Source organism: Stenella coeruleoalba (genome assembly GCF_951394435.1).
Source record: "Stenella coeruleoalba genome assembly, chromosome: 13".
NCBI lineage: Eukaryota > Metazoa > Chordata > Mammalia > Artiodactyla > Delphinidae > Stenella > Stenella coeruleoalba.
The window spans coordinates 53,494,938-53,516,280 of NC_137159.1; the positions used below are offsets into that span (position 1 = coordinate 53,494,938).

General features: G+C 46.3%; 1 long non-coding RNA gene across 1 annotated transcript in view; it reads left to right on the forward strand.

The window, feature by feature from the left end:
* The window catches only part of LOC307196347, a 117,470-nt gene that overhangs the window by 24,561 nt on the left and 71,566 nt on the right, over positions 1–21,343 (forward strand). The window contains exon 2 of the long non-coding RNA XR_013831113.1: positions 19,336–19,499. This is a non-coding gene — a long non-coding RNA (uncharacterized lncRNA). The remainder of the gene's footprint in view (positions 1–19,335; positions 19,500–21,343) is intronic.

Below are 21,343 nucleotides of genomic sequence, written 5' to 3' on the forward strand. Positions count from 1 at the left end.
GAAGTTAATTCCAACCCTCATGGATGACTTTGAGGGGTTTAAGACTTTAGTGATGGAAGTAACTGCAGATGTGGTGGAAATAGCAAAATTAGAAGTGGGGCCTGAAGATGTAACTGAATTGCTGCAGTCTCATGGTAAGACTTTAATGATGAATTGCTTCTTATGGATGAGCAAAGAAAACGGTTTCTGGAGATGGCATCTACTCCTGGTGAAGACGCTATGAAGATTGTTGAAATGACAAAGATTTAGGTTATGTTGTAAACTTAGTTGATAAACTTAGTTGAAAGAAGTTCTACTGTGGATAAAATGCTGTCAAACAGTATTGCCTGCCACAGAGACATCATGCAGGAAAGGAAGAGTCAACTGATGCGACAAACCTCGTTGCTGTCTTATTTAAGAAGTTGCTACAGCCACCCAGCCTTCAGCAACCACACCCAGATCAGTCAACACTGAGGCAAAACCTCCACCAACAAAAAGGTTACAACCCACTGAGGGCTTAGGTGATGGTTAGCATTTTTTGGCAGTCAAGTATTTTTTTAACTAAAGCATGTACATTTTTTTAGACATAATGCTATTGCACACTTAGACTACAGTATAGTGTAAATATAGCTTTTATATGCACTAGGAAATCAAAACATTTGACTCACTTTATTGTGATATTCAACTTACTGTGGTGGTCTGGAACTGACCCCACAATATCTCTGAGGTATGTCTATGTGTTTCCTATTATATATCACAAGACTCTTATAGGTATATCCCCCCAAGCAACCAACCAGCAAGTCTTTATTGAACAATTACCATGGGCTAAGCTCTGTGCTAGAGCTTTAAGAGAAGATAGTTTCAGGCTTCAAAGAAGTTTACAGTTCACTGGGAGTGTGGGTAGAGGGAAGACCAAAAGGGAGTGCAGGATTCGTTCATGAAACAAAAAGAAAACACAAGACATAATTGTCACACAGTATAGAATAGACTGTCGATGGGAATCAGGAGGAAGAGCAGTGTGGAAGGAGACGATAGAGACTTTATGAAGGAAGTGATTTCTCCTTGGCTTTAGGAAAAGAAAAGAATTAATTAGCCAACAAGAATGTATTGAGTATCTAGCATAAAAACAGTATGGCTAAAGCTTAAGTAAAGTCCTAAGGCAGAAGTCTTATAGCTGGCTAAAGACACAAGACGTGTATATGAAACAAGAAATACAAGACTCTGTGTATGTGTGTGTGTGTACGTGCGCACGCACACACACGTATCTGCATTATGCACTTTGTACATTCATTTACCCATTTTTCAGCCCCACATTCACGTCCTTGTTGAGGGACTACCCTGTGCCAGGTGCTTTGTCCTGTGGCTGTTAAGGCAGCAGTTGGGCAAAATCAGCAATAAAAAGAAAAGGGAATCAGACAAGAGGCATGTGTGGTGGGCAGGTATGGGTCGAGGATGCCTTTGACTTGCATTCTGAACTGCATGTGTTTGAATCGGTTGGTGGAATGGGAGATATAAATAGTTACTGGGTTGGACAAGTTAAAGGACCAAATATGGAGAAAATGGATAAAGAAATTAAGATCCATAAGACTAAGGTTTTGAGGGAGATGCCGCTCCCCACACTCTGGGTCCTACTTGCGTGGCTGTTCACAAGTCTGTTCCCTTCCCGGGTTAGACCCCCTCTAAAGGTTGGTCATGTCCGATAGAAATATAACATGAGCCACACGTGTATCGTAACACTTTCTAGTAGCCACATTAATGAGTAAAAAGAAACGAGTGAAGTTAATTTTAATAGTATATTTTATTTAATCCATTATATCTAAAATATTATCTTTTTGTTGTATATTCAATATTAATGAGCTATCTTACATTCTTTGTTTTTCTGCACTAAATCATTGAAATCCAGTGTGGATTTTACACTCACAGCAGGTCTTCATTTAGACTGGCCACAATCCAAGTGCTCGATAGCCACACGCGGCTTAGTGGACTGGGCACGGCTATGCATCTCCTTACAACACCTTCCTCCCCTTATGTCACACACACACACACACACACACACACACACACACACACGCACCTGTGCATTGGTGCCCAAGGTATAGATGTTAAACGGATTGGTGTTTATCTAGCAGTCTGGAAAGTCATAATATCAGGGAGGCAAGTAGGTAGGTTGAATGTGATTAAGGAGACGTTTGTAGGTACATGACAGGCATGGAGATAGGGCGTAATTAGAGAGGCTAGCCCTGTGTTTTAAAGACCTCCAAAGAAAGTGTCTATGAATTTAGGTAGCAATAATATTTAAAATCCTTTTAACATGCCCTTTCCCTTTTGACGTCATCTCTGCACTAGGCCTACCAATCAATGAATCTATGAGTCTACTGAGCGCCTTCCAGATGTTGTGAGAGATAAAAGAAGCACCTTGGGAGATAAGACACAAACCTTGAGAAAACAGCTGCAGGGGCAAGGCCATTCATGCAAAGTGCCCCATAAGCGGTACTTGGCAATAACTAAGTTGCCTTTAAGACAAGGGAGGTTGGGGAAAACCTTGGAGCTATGCAATTCTCAGCTGCTGAACTGTATGGAAGCAAGATCAGAGGTGGAGGACCCAGAAACGCTTGGTGATGCCTGGGCTCTGTCACTTAATTGCTATGTGAAGCCAGTCAGGGCACTAATCTCCCCGAGTCTTCCCTGATCTGGAGAATGGCTGTGTGACATTTGCTCTGCCTGCTTTCTGGGGTGTTTGTGAGTATGCAATGAGATTGGCCATGAAGCATCCCCGAGAGGTGAGGAGGTACTATCAATATTGCTGATTCAGAAGCTTAGCTCATGGTCACCTTGGAGAGTGCCAGAAAGGAACAGCCAGCCCAGTGTCACATGTCCTCAAAGACTAAAGTTGTCTTGAATCTCTGCTCTCTCTGCCTGGAGGGTTTATCCGTCCCTTCTCGGCCTATGATGTCCTTCTCACCCTCTAAGACTTTGGTCAGACCCCCCTGCTCCAGGAAGCCTACCTGAACCTGAGGCTCCTTAATTTCTGGGCCCCCAAAGTACGGTACCCATGTCTTTCTGCCTCATAGTCCAACTAACCATTTGTATGAATCTCCTCTGTTGGACCAGGAATGACTAAGAGGTGATAGCTTTGTTTTAGTCACCTCTGAATTCCAGGACATGCAGCAGGTACCCATTTGTGGATTTGAGCTGACTTGTAATGACCTGTTTGTCCCCGGAGGCTCTTTGGGCAGAAGAGCTTCTAGGCTCTCGTGGCCTCGACAGGCTCAGCCCTTCTGAGATCTTTTACTCTCTGCTGAATAAAGATTTGGAGGCTGTTTCTGATTTGGAAATTGCAGTTAGAGTGTATTTGGTGCCGTTTTCCAAAGTCAACATTCCCAAGCAGAACTGGGGTGGAGAGGAAACAGTGCCCCTGGACCTTGGAAGAAAGGATCAGTGTGGTTCCATTATTTAATTAGGCTGAAGAATGCTCATGGGCGTGTCCTGAACATGAGGTGGTGGAGGCACCAGGGAAGGGGATGCTACGTGTTATTGCACCATCTTCTGGACCTGGAGAGGGAGCCTGGGGTAGGAGGGAGAGCATGGGGTGAAAGGGTGCTGGCCTCAAAGATGCCACTAATTGTGTGTGTTTAGTCATTCAGGGCCTCAGTTTTTTCATCTGCCAGCTGTGGATATGTTGTTATTTCCCAGAATTATCATGTGACTTGATTTTAGGCAATCTTTATTAAAAAAAGGTTTGAAAAGCTCTAAAAACTGCACTGTGGTCTCATGGAAAATACACTGGGTCGTTCATGGGCTGTGTGGTCTTGATTAAGTCTCAACCCTCTCTGGACCTCAGATTCTTCATTTGAAAAAAATAAGGTGTTGTATTGGACAGCCCTGAAGGTTGCTTAGAGTTCCAAGTATTTATGTTTGCTCTTCTGATCAGCAGAGGCCCAGGAGACACATTAGTTTACATTTCAAGACACATTGGTTGGCCAGCATTTGTGTACTAATAAGCTACTGCCATTTTATTTAGTTCAGTGTATAAAAATATTACCATTTCATCATGCGTTTAGTATAAAACATAGTAACGAGATATGTTGGCATTCTTGTTTTGTATTAAAGTGCACACACTCCCTAGTGTGTGTTATATACTTGCAGCCTGTGTAAATTTTCATCGGTCACATTTCAAGTGCTCAGTAGGCACACGTACCTAGTGGCTACCATATTGGACAGTACAGACCTAGACTGTAAGCTGCTTAAAGGTAGGGATTGCATTTTGTGGTATCAATATTTAGTACTTGGAAATTGCTTTAGAGTTTATGAGCCCTTCCTGATATGTCACCTCCTTTGATCCTTACTGTTGTCTGGTGAAGTTGATACAGTTATTAATGCCAGTTTTTAGATGAGAAAACTGAGGCTTTGGAGAGATCAAGCGGTTGCTCAAGGCCATGGAGTAAGTAGTAGTAGAGCTGGGATCTGAACCAAGATATTCTGGTTTCGAATGTAGAGGGAGTTCTAACTGAGCAGCTACCTTCATGTATTTGTCCATTCACTTGTCAGTTCATGTGTTGATTATTCTGGGTGGAGGCTGTGTGCCTGCTGCTGACATTAACTAGGCATTATCCTCCTCCATTTTTTAAAAAAATTTTTTAAATTTAATTTTATTTATTTTCTTATACAGCAGGTTCTTATTAGTCATCAATTTTATACACATCAGTGTATACATGTCTCCCAATCGCCCAATTCATCACACCACCATCCCCACCCCCCTGCGGCTTTCCCCCCTTGATGTCCATACGTTTGTTCTCTACATCTGTGTCTCAACTTCTGTCCTGCAGACTGGTTCATCTGTACCATTTTTCTAGGTTCCACATACATGTGTTAATATATGATATTTGTTTTTCTCTTTCTGACTTACTTCACTCTGTATGACAGTCTCTAGATCCATCCACGTCTCAACAAATGACCCAATTTTGTTCCTTTTTATGGCCGAGTAATATTCCATTGTATATATATACCACATCTTCTTTATCCATTCGTCTGTTGATGGGCATTTAGGTTGCTTCCATGACCTGGCTATTGTAAACAGTGCTGCAATGAATATTGGGGTCAGTGTTTCTTTTTGAATTATGTTTTTCTCAGGGTATATGCCCAGTATATGTGGGATTGCTGGGTCATATGGTAATTCTATTTTTAGTTTTTTAAGGAACCTCCATACTGTTCTCCATAGTGGCTGTATCAATTTACATTCCCACCAACAGTGCAAGGGGGTTCCCTTTTCTCCACACCCTCTCCAGTATTTGTTGTTTGTAGATTTTCTGATGATGCCCATTCTAACTGGTGTGAGGTGATACTTCATTGTAGTTTTGATTTGCATTTGTCTAATAATTAGTGATGTTGAGCAGCTTTTCATGTGCTTCTTGGCCATCTGTATGTCTTCTTTGGAGAAATGTCTATTTAGGTCTTCTGCCCATTTTTGGATTGGGTTGTTTTTTTATTATTGAGCTGCATGAGCTGTTTATATATTTTGGAGATTAATCCTTTGTCCGTTGATGCGTTTACAAATATTTTCTCCCATTCTGAGGGTTGTCTTTTCGTCTTGTTTATGGCTTCCTTTGCTGTGCAAAAGCTTTGAAGTTTTATTAGGTCCCATTTGTTTATTTTTGTTTTTATTTCCATTACTCTAGGAGGTGGATCCAAAAAGATCTTGCTGTGATTTATGTCAAAGAGTGTTCTTCCTATGTTTTCCTCTAAGAGTTTTATAGTGTCCGGTCTTACATTTAGGTCTTGAATCCATTTGGAGTTTATTTTTGTGTATGGTGTTAGGGAGTGTTCTAATTCCATTCTTTTACATGTAGCTGTCCAGTTTTCCCAGCACCACTTATTGAAGAGACTGTCTTTTCTCCATTGTATATCCTTGCCTCCTTTGTCATAGATTAGTTGACCATAGGTGTGTGGGTTTATCTCTGGGCTTTCTATCTTGTTCCATTGATCTATATTTCTGTTTTTGTGCCATTACCATATTGTCTTGATTACTGTAGCTTTGTAGTATAGTCTGAAGTGAGGGAGTCTGATTCCTGTGATCCTCCTGTATTTTAAAATGAGACAGAAATGGAGGTGGTTTCTCTCTCTCTCTCTCTTTTTTCTTTTTTTTTTCTTTTTTTCTTTTCAGTTTGAGAGAAAGTTGAGGTTGCTGGAGGATGACTCTAGCATTATTGACAGCATCTTTATCTTTTTATCTGTAAGCCTGCTTCAACATATCCAGTGAACCAGAGCTGGGTACATTCCTGCATTTCGGACTGTGTTTCCCCTCCTCCGTTATCTTCTGATTCTTCGAGTCCCCTGCCCAGCTCCTCTTTCCTCTTCGATCTGTATCCCCTAGCCAAGCCTGGAGATAGTTATCACACACACCCTCCATTAGACCTGAGTTTAGCCAAACTAAACACAGTTCTGTCTCTCATATGGTGATCTTGGCTCCTTGTTTTTAAGAAGGGACACCCTCATTTACTTTCCTGACACGGATTCTCATTCTGGGTGCCTCAGGCCCTCCTGCTGCAAGGAAAGATTGGCCTGTGCTGGTCTGGAGGGAGACTTGATATCCCAGCCAAGCTCTTGGCCAAATGCTACTCATCACAAGTGTCAGGTGATAGTTGTAGAGAATGAGTGAGGCGGTCCCAGCCTTGAAGGCAGGTCAAGGAGACACGGGAGGCAGAGCCAGAGCCCGTTACCAAATGTTGGTGGTCACTTGGTAATGCTAAATGGAGACAGTCTGGGAGCTGAGGAAAGAGCGAGGTGCAGAGTTTGAGTCCCCTGAGCTGAAGGAGACATTACCACAGTCAGGGCCCTAGGTGGGAGCTGAGGCTCAGGAAGGGGGGCCCTTCTGCCAAGAACAAGGACCCATGTTCTTTGTACCCCCCACTCTTAGTGTGTTGGTATATAAGAAATCAGAGTCCTTGGGATGAAGGACTCTTGGAGGTCAACTGTTGTGATCCCCTAACTGAAGCCAACATTTCCCACACAGTGGGTTCAGTCAGTGCTCCTTAGGGCTGTCTCAGGGGTAGGGTTGCCCCATGCAGTATTTGGAACATAATTATACTAAAAATTATTCATTGTTTATCTAAAATGCAAATTTAACTGGGTATCCTATATTTTTATTTGCTAAATTTGGCAACCTTATTCAGGGGACCTGCCAGCAGAGAAATGGAGGGTTCAAGGGGCAGGGATTTCTACCACCCATCCACCATTTTAAAAAGACCAACTCTGCTTTTATCTAGTTAAAACAGACAGACAAAACAACTCCTCCCCTCTCTGTGTTCTGTGACAAAGGAAGAATCCTAAGTGTTACAGGAAGAGATTTGGGCATGGTGCTATTCATGGCCAGGGTTATTAACTCTCCCCAGATAAGTCAAAGTTGCATTAAAGGAGAAGTATAAATCTCTCTTGAAGACCAGCCGAAGTGTTTTGTTGTTGTTGCTATTGTTTTAGGGAATTGATCCTCATGATGGTGAGTTATTGTTGAGAAGACAGTTGCATCCAGGAAAGGACGTCTCCACTGTCCATCCTGCCCCCACGTTGTGGGAAAACCTTAAGACCAGAGTGCACCCTCCCTCACTCCATAGAGCAGCAGATACTGGGCTGGGAAGAGGCTCCGGGACAGTCAGAGGATGCTGCTGAAGTCTGTGATGTTTGCAAGATATGGGGAGGGACTTTAGGGGTTAGAAACTGATACATGAATGGGGAAGGGTGGGGCTGGCAGGGAAAGGACGGAGATGGTTAGGGTTGCCACCCTCTGGGGAGGAAAGGGTTAAAGGAATTGAGGGGAGAAGAGGAGAGTCAGGGAAGGAGGAAGCATCCTCATCACCCTTTCTGAAGGCCCAGGCAGTGAAGTGTGGTCCCTTGTGTGATGCAGAGAAGAAAGTGTGAAACACGAGGCTCAGAATTGTATTGCCCACCCCATCCTTCACTGCACTGCCTGGCTTTGTATTAGCTTTGGATCAGTCGACTGATTTCATCAGAAAAGAACAGCTTTGGACCTTCAGAAAAGTCAGTGGGGATTCAGCCAGGAGAAAGCAGGTAAGGAGGGGTTCAGAGTAGGTTGAGGGCAACTACTTTCCTATGGTCTTGACGGGCATGGAGGGCCCTCTCTCTGGACTACCAGGTCATGTGGAGTATCTGCTTGTAGAAACAGCAGGGTACAGCCTTCCAACCCCTCAGCCCCCTTCCCAAGAAGCAGCCAAAAATGGGCCCCTAAGGAACCAAAAAGGAAGGGGTCCATCCTGTAGGCCTTGGGTTTTAAATCCGGGGCTTCCACGTGAAATTTCAATTTGAAGAAAGGATTCTGTGACTAAAACGGTCTGAAAAAACATAGCTCCACACAGCATTCCCAGGGAGTCGTCTTCTACCTTTGGGAAAAGGACCATCTGAAGAATAAAAGTGTGTAGCAGCTCGCTCAGACGTGACGCGATCAAGCTGTGGCTCCTTCAGCTGTTGGGGACCTTGGGCTGCTGTGCTCCAACCGATATGTTTACATAGGCAGGATCTTGATAACTAGCTGCTGGTGTACTGTGCGCACATCATGGGTGCCTGAGTCATTCTTGCTGATTACTTAATGAGTGACCATTCTTAAAATTTTCATTCTTGGCCGTGGAACACATCGATTGCCACAACCTTGGAAAGGCATTTTTCCTTCTGTCGTCAGCGCTGCACTCAGGAGGCAGCTCTATGGAGAGCCTCTTCCAGTCCAAGACAGAAGACAGGATTTTCAGGTTGCCGAGGAGCTGGATTGATTTTAGAGAGCCTTGAATGCCATGTGGAGTTTGGGCTTGAAGCTGAGATTTTAAACAATTCCGTGTTACTGATGGCCCCATTACTAGATTTAACTTGCCATGCAAACAACAACAACAACAACAACAAAATCCCACACTTCCCTGTCCTGTGACCTTTCTCACTCAGAGCTCCAGCAACTTGCAAAACCTATCTTGGGCTGGAAGAGGCTCTGGCTTTGCCCATGCCCCTGGGAATCCAGATGTTTTCACTGCAGGGAAGGAGGTCATTTAAAAAAAAAAAATTCAATAGTTTGTAATGAGATGCAATTTTCTCTTGAAAGCAATTAGTGTCTGCTAATTTCTCTGCACACAATTGCTTTCAAGAATAAATTCCAGGTTCCATACAGTATCCCATAAATCATATCAAAAGATGTCTTCTACGCACTTTATTTTTAAACAGGTTCAGACTTTAGATTTTAAGCTGTGAAGGATCCCAAACTCAACCCCCTTCCTCACCATAGATGTGAGAGTTTACATATGAAATTCCAGATTGATTAGAATCCAGTTTATGTTGTTACTGAACTAGTTGGTGCAGCTACCAGCAGATTCTCCACTTCTGTTTCCAGGTGAGAGACCAGTGAAACAGCACTGGTGCTTCTAGGTAATATGTGGGATTCTAAATGGAGGATGAGACATAGTTAAAATGAACTAAATAGGAACAGCCAAAGAAGGCCCACCAGCTCTGGCCCATCTACATGGTGAGGAGAGGGGAATGGAGGGGAGAGGAATAGGGGGAGAGAGAAGAGGAGGAGAGGAGAGATTATTCTAGGGTGTGGAGCACATTGATGCTGGGAAGGTAGGAGGTGGTGGAGGGCTCATTCCAAAGCAGGGAAGGCAGGGACCTGACAAGGAGCCCCAGAAGTGCTAAAATGTAACAGTGGCTATTTCAAAATTCTACTTAAAACCAATTCTACATCAGGAAGGAGGGCTGCCCTGCCCCTAGGACCCAGAACTAGTATGTGATCCTTCAGCTGCGCTGTGAGGTACACAGGTTAGCCCCAGAACAGACTGACAAGTATGTGATCCTTCCGCTGCACTCTGAGGTACACAGGTTAGCCCAAGAACAGACTGACAAGTATGTGATCGTTCCGCTGCGCTGTGAGGTACACAGGTTAGCCCAAGAACAGACTGACAAGCACAGTGGATTTTGCTGGGGAGATTTCTTCTCAGTTAACTGCCTTTGGGGGCACAGAGGATTCATAACTGGGGCTCCCTGATCCTGGTGTGTCCACATTTAAGCAAGCCCTCCTTGGAACATGATGTTGGGATAGGAAGGTAGTTTCCTCAGGGCATAAATTCAAACATCCAAAATGACTCCCCTTAGTATAACTATTGAACAAGAGGATTCCCAGATACACTGGATGGTTTATCCTCCAGATGTTTGTACACCCATATTCATAACAGCATTATTGACAGTAGCTAAGATACGAGAGCAACCCAAGTGTCCACTGATGGATGGATGGATAAGCATACAGTTGAATATTATTCAGCCTTAAAAAGGAAGGAAATTCTAACACATGCTACAACATGGATGAGCCTTGAGGCTGTTATACTAAGTGAAATAAGCCAGTCACACAGAGACAAATACTGTATGATTCCACTTCCATGAGGTGCCGAGAGTCATCAGATTCATAGAGAATGTAGAATGGTGCTTGTCAGGGGCTGGGAGAGAGGGAATGGGGGAAATGCTGTTTAATGGGTGCAGAGTTTCCGTTTTATAAGATGAAAAGAGCTGTGGAGATGGATGGTGGTGATGGTGCACAAGATTATGAAGGTCTTTACCACCACTGACTTGTACACTTAAAAACGGTTACAATAGTAAATTTTATGTTGTGTATATTTTATCATAACAAAAATCACACACAAAAAGGTTTGTCTTCAAACCACTCACACATGACCAGAGGTGAGGGTTTCTGAGCCAGAGGAGTAGAGAACTTGCAGGGGCTACCTCAGTCTTCTGATGATTCTTTAGGCGGAAAGATGGAGCAATTCTTAAATAAGAAGCAATGGAAAAATTAGACTCTATTTATGAAAATGCCATCTAGAGAAAAGTTTTCAGGTCTGTGCTGTGCCTTTTGTAAGATGCGAAGCCCACCTAGGCAGAAAGTCTCTGGAGCACTGGAGGCTTTCCAGCTTCCCTCCGAGGGGAATGGTGGCAATGGCTGTGGGGGGAGTCAGCACCTCTCAGGACAGCTTGCTCTCGGGAGTCCCACTCCACATGCCAGCATGCTGTAGGGGAACCATGGTAATTCAGCGCACTGAATATAAGCCTGGGGTTCAAACCCCTCTCTGCCGTTTAACCAGTTAAGGAACCTTGGAGAATTGACTTGAGCTTTCTGGGCCTCAGACTCCTTATCTGTAACAAAGGATGTATCAGGCAGCTCTTACTGAACAACAAACTACCCGAAAACAGGGTGGCTCATGATAAGAAGCATTTAGTATTTCCTGTGAGTCTCCAGGCTGGCTGGGTGTTCTTCAGGTCTGGGCTGCCTCAGCTGTGGCTGGATGGGCTAGGATGGCCTCGCTCCTATGTTTGTGGTCCCAGCTGGGGTCATGCCCCATGTGGTCTCTCATCCTCCAGGAGGCTAGCTTGTGCTTGTTCACATAGCAGTGAAATGGTTCAAAGCAGCAAGAGAAGGCAAGTCTGATACACAGGCACTTTTCAAGCCCCTGCTTGCATTGTGTTTGCTAATGCAAACACACTGGCCCAAGCAAGATTCAGAGGATGGAGAAACAGACTCCAGCTCAAAATATTGTGGCTTTTTGGGTTTTTTTTTGCAAACTGCCACAAAGGTTAATAACAAATCCTACCTCAGTGGGTTACTGTGAGGCTCATATGAGATAATGCATAGAAACAAAGCTCTTGGCATGGTCCTGGCACATAGTAGGCCTTCCAGGAATGTGAGTTTCCTTTCCTCCTCCATCTCCTTGATTAAGAACACATCTTTATGAAAGACACGATGGATCTGTTGACTCTAATTCCATTCTCTTTCAGAGCACGTGGAAATTGAAGCCATGTGGAACTTAACAAGAGATCAAATAGTGCCTTAAATGTCCCAGGGCAGCAGCCCTGTCCCCAGAGCCTGGGGCGGCCCCTGTGATGGGGCCTGCCCTGCCTGGTGCTCTGGGCCCCTCTTCTCCCAGCCTGCTGCAGGTCGGTCTTTTTTTCATTACAGATTGCTCATAAGTACACACATCCCCAGATGCCCGCATAAAAGCTGGTACTAAAGTTGTGTAATGGTGGCGTGAGCCTCATTACGATTAGGGCAGCAGTAAGCTGTTGCCCAGAGCTCGGCGCTCTGGTAGGAAAAGCCCTGGGAACCTGCACACACTCCCCAATACAATCTGACCTTCCCCCTCCCCTCACCGGGAAGTCTGGAGAGAGGAAGATACTGGGCTATGCAATCTGATGGTGAGTTGGTTATCAAGGGAATAAGAATTAGTGGGGGACAGAGATCTCTGGGGAGAGAAACCCTGGGAGATAGAAAAGAAGCACTTGAGATGTTCAAAGGACTCTGCTGAGTTTTTTTCTGAGGCAGCGTGGTACTTGGCACCTGTCAGGGGATACTATGGCCTGCATTTGGATGATGCTTCACAGGGGACTCGGCTTCTTGCTCTTGCTGGGTCCTCCCAACAACCTAGTGAGCTTGGCAGGAACATTAGCCCCATTTCACAGATGTGGACACTTAGGTTTCAGAACCCAGGCTTCTCATTCATTTCCCAGGAATGCTCTTCCCTCTGCATCTGGTGACCCCTCCTGCTTCTTGATCTTGAACCAGCTGTATTCACTGATGGCGATAGTGCTGATGAAACATTAATTAACGACCTCTGTAATATGCGCGTGTTAACAAGTATGTGTGTGCTGTGTGTATATATTGGATGATAAATCATCCTTGGCCTCTTGCTGTAGTAACATCCAGAGTTCTTACGATGGCTGATGTAAATCTCATGATTAATACTGGGCTTAATGGAAAGGAAGAGCTACAAAAATCCCAGCCTGGAGGGTAAAAGGATTTGCAAGCTAGGAAATGGGCCACTGCTCCTTAGAACACTGGCCAGAGCCAGAAAGGAAGAGAAGGCAGGGCGTTGGAAGGCCATGATAGTAATAATGATGTTGAACGTTTATTAAAACTTTTCTGTGTGCTGAAGATTTACATTGATCGCATGATTACCAACCCCCCATTATGCATTGCCCCATGGTTAGCGCTCCCCCATGTCTGCTTCTCTTCTCCTAGGCACAAGCTTGATTATGCTTCCCCGTACCCTTGCTGGAGACAGGGCCATGTGACTAGTTTTTTGTTTGTTTGTTTGTTTGTTTTTTGCTGTACGCGGGCCTCTCACTGTTGTGACCTCTCCCGTTGCGGAGCACAGGCTCCAGACACGCAGGCTCAGCGGCCGTGGCTCACGGGCCCAGCCGCTCCGCGGCATGTGGGATCTTCCCGGACCAGGGCACGAACCCATGTCCCCTGCATCGGCAGGCAGACTCTCAACCACTGCGCCACCAGGGAAGCCCATGTGACTAGTTTTGACCAGTGATTGGTGAGGGGAAGTGACGTGCATCACTTCTGGGTTGAGGCATTTAAAAGTCTCTGCGAGGCCCTCCAGAGTCCCATTCTAATCGTGGAAGCGTGTGGTAGACAGCAGTGGCACATGGTTGAAAGAGCCTGGATTGTTGAGCTTCCACATAGGGGGGGCGAGTGCCTTGGGAGGTCTCTGGAGCCATCGCCAACTTTGCTTGCATAAAAAATAAGCCTTTGTTGTTTTAATCCATTGAAATTTTGGGGTTGTTTGCTACTGCAAAACAAGCTAGCATATCCTGCCTAGTGGACACCCTCATTTTACAGATGAGGAAACTTGGGCTCTGAGTAGGCAGGAACTCGCCCAGGACACACCAGTCAAAAGTGAGAACATCACAGTTTGAACCTGATACGGCTCCAGAGCCCCAGCTCTAAACCGCCATGATATAATTCCATATGCAGAAGTCATGGCCGTTGGAAAGTCATGGAAGGACTTTGCAAGCTGGATGCCCTGATGACAGCAGAGTCTGTGGGGCCTGACCTGGCCTATGGAGGGTGAGCTGGAGTAGGAAGATGGAGCACATGTCCACAGCCCATCAGGTCACCTGAGGTTTGTGCTTCTGCAACTTCTGCTGCACGGAAGGGAAGCCTTGTCGCCTGCTCTGCCTGTTATTGTTGCCATGATATTTGCATGTCTCTGAGGAGAGGACAGCAAGACTGCTTCACCTCCAGAGCAGGGAAGAGCAGGATGGAAGGGGCAGCTGGTGGGGAGGTGTGGGCGGGGCTGCCGGAGAGGGAGCAGAGAAATTCTCTGCCTCCTCCCGGATCAGCGGTCTGTGGCCCTGGCAGCCTACTCCATGTACTCTTACCCCTCTGGGGCCTTACCTTACAAAGAATGCCACATTCCCAGGGATGGGGCTCGCCATTCTAAGGAGCTTTTGCTGTTTCATTGAGCCAGACTGTTGTGGTATTGGTTTATGGCAGTGTTTCTAAAGCTTGCTGAACATAGATCACCAGGAGACACAGATCAGACCCTGTCTCCCTTCCTTCCAAGATTCTGGTGCAGTCGGTTTGCTGTGGGGCTGTGGGCTCTATGTGCTGAGCAAGCCCTCCAGGGGGCTCCTACCTTCTGGCAGGGTTTGGAAACAGTGACTCATGCAGTGCCTGGTCAATCCAGCTGAGCTGTTTGGGGAGCGAGGTTGTGGGTTACTTTGGCGTCCTGCACAGAGCATGGAGCCCTTGTCCCCAAACTCCCCTTCAGCCAGAGCAGTTTTTTTGTCTATTTCGTTTCTTTGCATTTTGAAAATAAATTTTACTTTGAAAAAAAGAGTTATCCATTTGTTTTTGTTTTTCAAGATGAAAAGCACTGGTTTACTACACACCTCAAAATTCCCTGTGAGAAATTGCTTTGAAGTCTCACTCCCGAGAATATCTGTGATTCTTCTGAGTAATGGTCTGTTTTTTCACCTCAGTGACACCGTACTTCTTGTAACTGACAGTATTATCCTCGTTGCTCTGCATCTGGGAAGCCCAGACCCAAATTTATAGTTCTCCTTAGCAAAGATTTTGTGTAGCAACCAGGATTCATCTTATTTTTTCTACCCTTGATTCTTAGTCATTTGCTATAATATCGTCGTCATCGTCATCATCCTCTCTCTCTCTCTCTTTTTTAAATTTGTGTACACTTCTATAAGCATCCACAAATCTTACTTGGAATTATAAATATAATTCTAGGGAAATAAGTTCACAGAATCATTGGCTCAGAGTTTCAGCTTGTAGGAACTACAGGAGCTCAGTGAGAGGAATGTCCAGCTTCCTTAAGTGATCCTGAGGTACAGAGAGGGGAAGTGATGCTGCTGGGGTCATAGGAGAAGGAGAGGCAGGTTGAAAGGGAACCCAGTCATCCCAGTGCTGGGCAAGTTCTAGGACACTGTCCTGTGGGTAGGGCCACGTGGGTGGTGGAGACCCCCTCCAGCCTGACAGTCCCCTGTTGCCCAGAAACAGCTTTCTGAGTACCTGAGACATTCCATAGCAGGGAGCTAATTCTTTTGGGTCTTGATAACCCTTAATTTTTCAGGGTCCATGAAGGTGCTGCTATCCCTGGGAAGGAAGCAAGTCTCAGCTGTCTCAGCCAGTTTCAGGCGAATCTCCAGAGGGGACGGGGAGAAAATTCCTGGGGAAATGAGCGAGCCAGTCCGCCCCAGCGCCTGAGGGATAGAGCGGGCGAGGGCGCTTTGTGTGCCCTTGAGAAAGAGTGTGCCTGCTTGGTTTGAAGCTTCTGCCCCTGTCCCCTTAGAGGCAGAGAGAGGGAGCGGAACTCAGAGGCAGTGAGCCCTCTCAGTGAGTCCCAGGTCATGTTACCTCTCTGGCCTCTTGGCTCAAGGGTGCCACGGCTGTGGGGACTCAAGCCTTGCGGCCTTGTGGCCTCAGGGTCCCTGGTGGGACCCAGCCATGCCCGGCCTTTCATGAGACACATGTGTGGGTACGTGCATCTGAGTGGTAGTCTGAGGCCTGGTGGGCATGCGGAGGCCCGCCAACGTCTATTACATGGAGAAACATCTGTTTTCTGCAGAACATCCACAGTATCAGATGTTTTACTGCAAGGAACCCATTTTTTTAATAAAACAAAAATGAGACATGGAAATCAAGGTAACCGCATTTTAAATGTTTATGGAAGGTAAAGGTTTAACCACAAGTCTTTCATCAAATGGAGGACAGTAGAGAAAAGTCGAGGGGATGCCCTTTGGCTGTCCTCGCCTGTGCGGTGAAACGTCACAGTCTCACCTCATATAGTACAGGGGCCCTCTGGGCAGCTGGAAATATTTAGCAATGTGTCTAAAGATTGTTGCACAGCGGCCCTACCATTGGGCCTGTCCGGCCACAACTGTTACGAGAGAGATTTGCGCACAGGAAAAGGCCAGACGCAGGTGTGATGGCGCCCCAGGGTACACAGCAGCAAAAGGGGCGATTGCACCCCGGGGCACACAGCAGCAAAAGGTACGAGGCCTCCGCTGGGAGGATGGGCCTCCGGCCTGATTCCCGAGCTGGGAGGGTGCGAGCAGGTGGAGACGAGTAGGGCCTGGCCCACTTGCTCCTTTGTTTCTGGTTTCCTGGGGTCTGGGGGCGCTGGGTCTGTGAAAACAGAAGGGGGAGTCCGAGCCTCTTTCTGAGGCCCTGTGGAGGACTTTGTCTTCTTACATATCAACTGCATAGGCCTTCGGTGACAAACCAAGTGCCACCGTCATTCCCACTCAACCCTGTCACTGCTGGTGAACAAAATGAAGCATTTGCTCTGTGGCTACCAGGTCATGTGGATGGAAAATAACCTTCTTGCCCAGTTCAAAGTTTCTTCCTCCTAGGACTGATGTGCATTGCTATTTTATCTCATTTTCTCAGCAGATTTTCTCCTTCCCATGTTACAGATGAGAAAATGGGGCTTCCAAAACCTCCCAACAGGGTTCTGAGGTTGCCTGGGGCATGAGTAAGGAGGAGGGTCGAGTCTTCCTGATGGGGGTCAGAGTGGAAAACGGGGACTGGGGTTGGGCTTCCCCAGGGTGGCCCTCCCCTCCCCTCCCCTCCTCTCCCCTCTGCAAGGTCTTGAGCCAGTTGCTCCTCTTTGGATCCGAAGTAACTTTTCCATTTGAGAGCAATCCCTCATCTTGCAGCCCCATCGCAGGGACTTATCTCTCTCACCATCAGCCGCCGTGTCCCCCGAAGCATATAAAGTGTAGGATGGAGTGAGGGATCAAGTTGAATTATGTGACCTGCCGTTTATGGTGGGGGCCCACCGGACATTCGATCCAGTGTCTGAGCTCAGTTACCACGGATCTGGCCGCCTGCTGATTAGACTTTCCTGAAAGGGGAGCAGTTCTTGAGGGAGAGGGTACCGGGGAGGAGGGAGGGACCAAGAGAGCTGTGAGTTCCATGTGGCAGCTCATCCTGGGCACGCTTTGGGTCTCTGTGGTCTCATCACTGCTCAGACCCATGAACAGTCCAGGCGGTGGTGGAGGAGCTTGCTGGGGGAATGAAGTGAGACGGAGCCCACGGGGCTGCTTTGGCAAGCCAGTGCACTGGGGTTAGGGACAAAGGTATCTTCCACCCCTCCAGCCCAAACCCAAGCCATGTTCATCGTGCTGAGTCAGCAGGAAGTAGAATGTAAAAGGGTTTTCAACCAGGGCAGTGAAACCAGAGGTATTTCCTAGACTTGCAAACCCCTTATGCTATTAAATAAACTGGAGGATTCTGCTTGGCCCCTGAGCTTGGTCTTTATTAGAGCGGCCACGGTCCAGCTGTTTGGCAAACAGAACAATGTTCTGTTTTCTTAGGCATGTGATATAGGAATATTTGCAAAACCCTGAGACATGCCAGTCTGGCCAGAGTCCTTTCCAAGGATCCTTGCAGCCTGAGACGCTGATTCTGGGAATCCTAGGGTGCATTAGGCCAACATGGAAAGGCTTAAGGAACTCAGAAACCTTCTATAACCAGGTGTTAAAACAAACCGACAACTTAAGGCCAGGCCCAAGGTAGGGTCTCAGTAAATATTTGTTGAATGAATGACTTTGAATAGGAATCAAAAGACCCAGACCCTGGCCCTGGTTCTGATAGTTGTGAACTGTTTTAAAATAAAACATGCACCTTCTAAGCCTCAGTTTCCCCTTCTGTGAAAGGGCCTGTAAATACCTGTCCCGGACACCTCCGAGGGCTGCTTTGAGGATCATAGAAAGTGTAGGTCCTGCAAGGTCTTCACACAGGCACCCAGATTACTGTCCTCCTTTTGCTCCCAGAAGCTCCTCTTGCTAAGCAACCGTGACCTTTGTTCACACAAAGGCACTTTCTCAGCCTGGTTTCTGTTCTAGCCGGTGCCGGCTCTTCAGGTGAGCTGCTCTCTGTTTTCTCCAAAGGTGTGATGTAAGGCGGTCTTTCTTGTGAGCCTTTCTACTGCTCTCGTGTGTGGTGTGTGTGTGTGTGTGTGTGTGTGTGTGTGTGAGAGAGAGAGAGAGAGAGATGGGTGTGAAATGTACGTTTGCGTGATGAGTATGAATGTGTGTGTTGTGTGTGTGAGGGGGGGTTATGTGTATGTGTGTGTGATGTGGGTGATGTGTATGTATATGTGTGATGTCCGATATATGATGTGTGTGTGTGTATATGTTGTGGGTGGTGATGGGATGTAATCTGATTCCAGGAAAGCCCTTCATTTTCGGGATCTTGGTTCCTCTCAACATTTGTCTTTCTCACCTGAGGACCTCAGGTCTCTAGCATAGCCCTAGGCAGTCACGTTTGTCTCCATAGCACCCCTTGCTTCCAGCTGGCTCAAATTGGCTTCAGTTCTCCAGGAAGGTAGAGCTCCTTTTCTTTGGGTCCAGCCTTGCCCTTGTTGGTAATAACAAAGTAATGATAGCTCATCTTGTTCTAGAACTTTCCACGTAGAAACCATTTCTCAATAATAAAATTGCTGCCAATGTCATAATCACCATGCTAAGCACTTTATATGTCATAAATAAAAGATAAACTAAGCAAAAAATGTGGTATTAATGGGGAAGGGCTAAAGTTTATAATATATAAAGAGCTCTTACAAACCAATATAATCTAAGTGTTCCAAAAGAACAAGTGGCGGTTTACAAAAGAAGAAATATACCAATCTCATGACCCCTCTCCACAGGACAGTCTCCCTTTTATGGATGAGGAACTGAGGCCAGGAGAGGTTAAATAAAGTTATACAACTAATGATCCCAAGCAAGAATATGAACCCATAAGGGTTCAGAACCCAGGCAGGGATTACTAGCGTTCTCGTTTTATAGATGAGAAAGCTGAGGGCTGTCTGTGTATATTTGAAATCATACCATTTAAAGGTGTGATTGTCTGCTTTTGACCTCCGCTTAGCTAGCTTGCTTGCTGACTGAAGAAGTGGTGGGTATAGGAATTTGGGAACTGGAATCGGGGTTTGGGATAGGTGAGAGCTGAGGGTGCCTGGGCTGGCTGAAGTTTAAAATCGTCAATTAAAAATGTGGGTTCTCTCTCTTTCACAGTCACCAAGCTGGTGAGTGGCCGAGACAGGCCTCTGACCCAAGGTCTCTGAATGCAGAGCTGATGCTCTCCTTGCTGTGCCTTGTAACCCAGCCTTCCACCGACTCTGGCCTCTGCTCGTTGCTGCAGCTGCACCCAGACACGGGCACGGAGGATCCAATGAAGGGTAAGTACAGCTTGATTTTTGTAGCCTGCTGAGCTGTGGTGGATACCTCATCTGGAGAGATCTCTGATTCTTTGACTCAGAAATTAGCATGTAAGTGCGTAAACCTAATAGCTAAACAGAGACGAAGTCTCTAATAGACATAGTAAGTTTGAATTGTGTCTATTCGTAATCTGAAATGACCTGGCTGGCTTGCTGGGGCTGGGGTTGGGACCAGGGCCCCTTCTTTATGTAATAGGTTTGCTACCAGCTGCCAAGGGAGTCTTCCTGTCTGTATTATTAATACGATATAGGCCTTTGGTTTCCAGTATCATCTCTTTGGAATTTCTGTCTCAGATCCTGTGCAAATGAACATAATCCCCTGGCAGGAAAGGCGTTTCGGAGTCCTGGCATCAAGCTGGGGGCCTCTGGGTTTCACGTGAAGAATGCCAGATGCTGCCGGCCTTTCATTAAGGTCTGAGTTTAACTCTGGAGCCTTTGGGTGCTCTTGCTGGAAGGGAGCAGGCTGCTGGCTCATGAGGGCTGTCATCCAGGACTTTCCCAAGAGAGAGGATACAGAACAATTTTCTTTTTTGTTTTCTTTTTTAAATATTTATTTATTTGGCTGCTCTGGGTCTTAGTTGTGGCACGCGGGATCTTCGTTGTGACTTGCAGGATCTTTAGTTGCGGCATGCGGGATCTAGTTCCCTGACCAGTGATCAAACCCGGGCCCCCTGCATTGGGAGCACGGAGTCTCAACGTGCTGGACTGCCAGGGAAGTCCCAGAACAATTCTCTAAATGTCTCAGGATAACTCGAAAGGGTTGGGGTGGGTTCACAGCCCACCTTCCAAGTTTTTAATTAGCAGGACATATATTTACTATTTAAATGAGACTGTGCTGTACTTCCCACACTTTCTCAAATCATACCACCTGTAGAACAGAATATTGTTGGACATTCTAAGGAAAGTAGACAAGGCTGCTTCCAGCCAGAGGAAGCTACTGGTCCAAGGGCTCTGGCTGCCCCAGCAGCTGAGAGGTTATGTATCTCAGTCGACTTATAACCCACCAAGACCTGCCAAGGTGCAACAACCAGACGGGTGGGGAGCTCTGGTAGGAACACATGGAATGGGCTTGCTGAAGACTGTCAGGCTGCCATTCATTTATTTTACATTTGCCCCATAAACACTACTGAGCAGCTGTCCTGTGTCAGGCACCAGGTGCTGCAGATGGATCCTGGGAGGGGCAAAAGCAATGACATATCATCCCTGGCCTCATGGAACTGAGGGAGACAAACATACAAGTGGTTCTGTCACTGACTAGCTAAGTGGCCTTGGGCAAGTCCCTTAACCTCTCTGAGCTTCACTTTTTTCGTCTGTCAAATGAGAATAAAAAGCATGTACCTTGTGGGATCGTTGTGAAGATGGAAAGAGGCCATAATTATTAAACAGCCTCGCTCAATGACCAGCTGGCAGGAAGCGCTTAGCAAGAGGGGAAGCACTTGACACAAGGTGAAAGGCTGATACAGGGTTATTAGATTATTATTCCCCATCTCTCACTCTGCATTGCCTGATGATATTTTACAGTGTTTTCCCCAAAAAGGGGATTCAGACAGTTGCACAGAACCATTTGGGTGGGGTGGGAAAAGGGGAAGAGGCTATTTCTACATGCACTGATTATCCTTTCCCCTTCCTAGAACATTCTGGGGAAAGTAGACAGTGCTGCTGGCAGCTGGAAGCTATTGGTCCAAGGTCTCTGAGCTAGAGCAGGCTTGCAGAATCTGTTTTTTCTAAGCTTTCCAGGTGGTTTGGATGCAGAGCAACTTTCAGAAACACTGGTATGGTTGACAATTTAGGGGGTGACTTTCCTG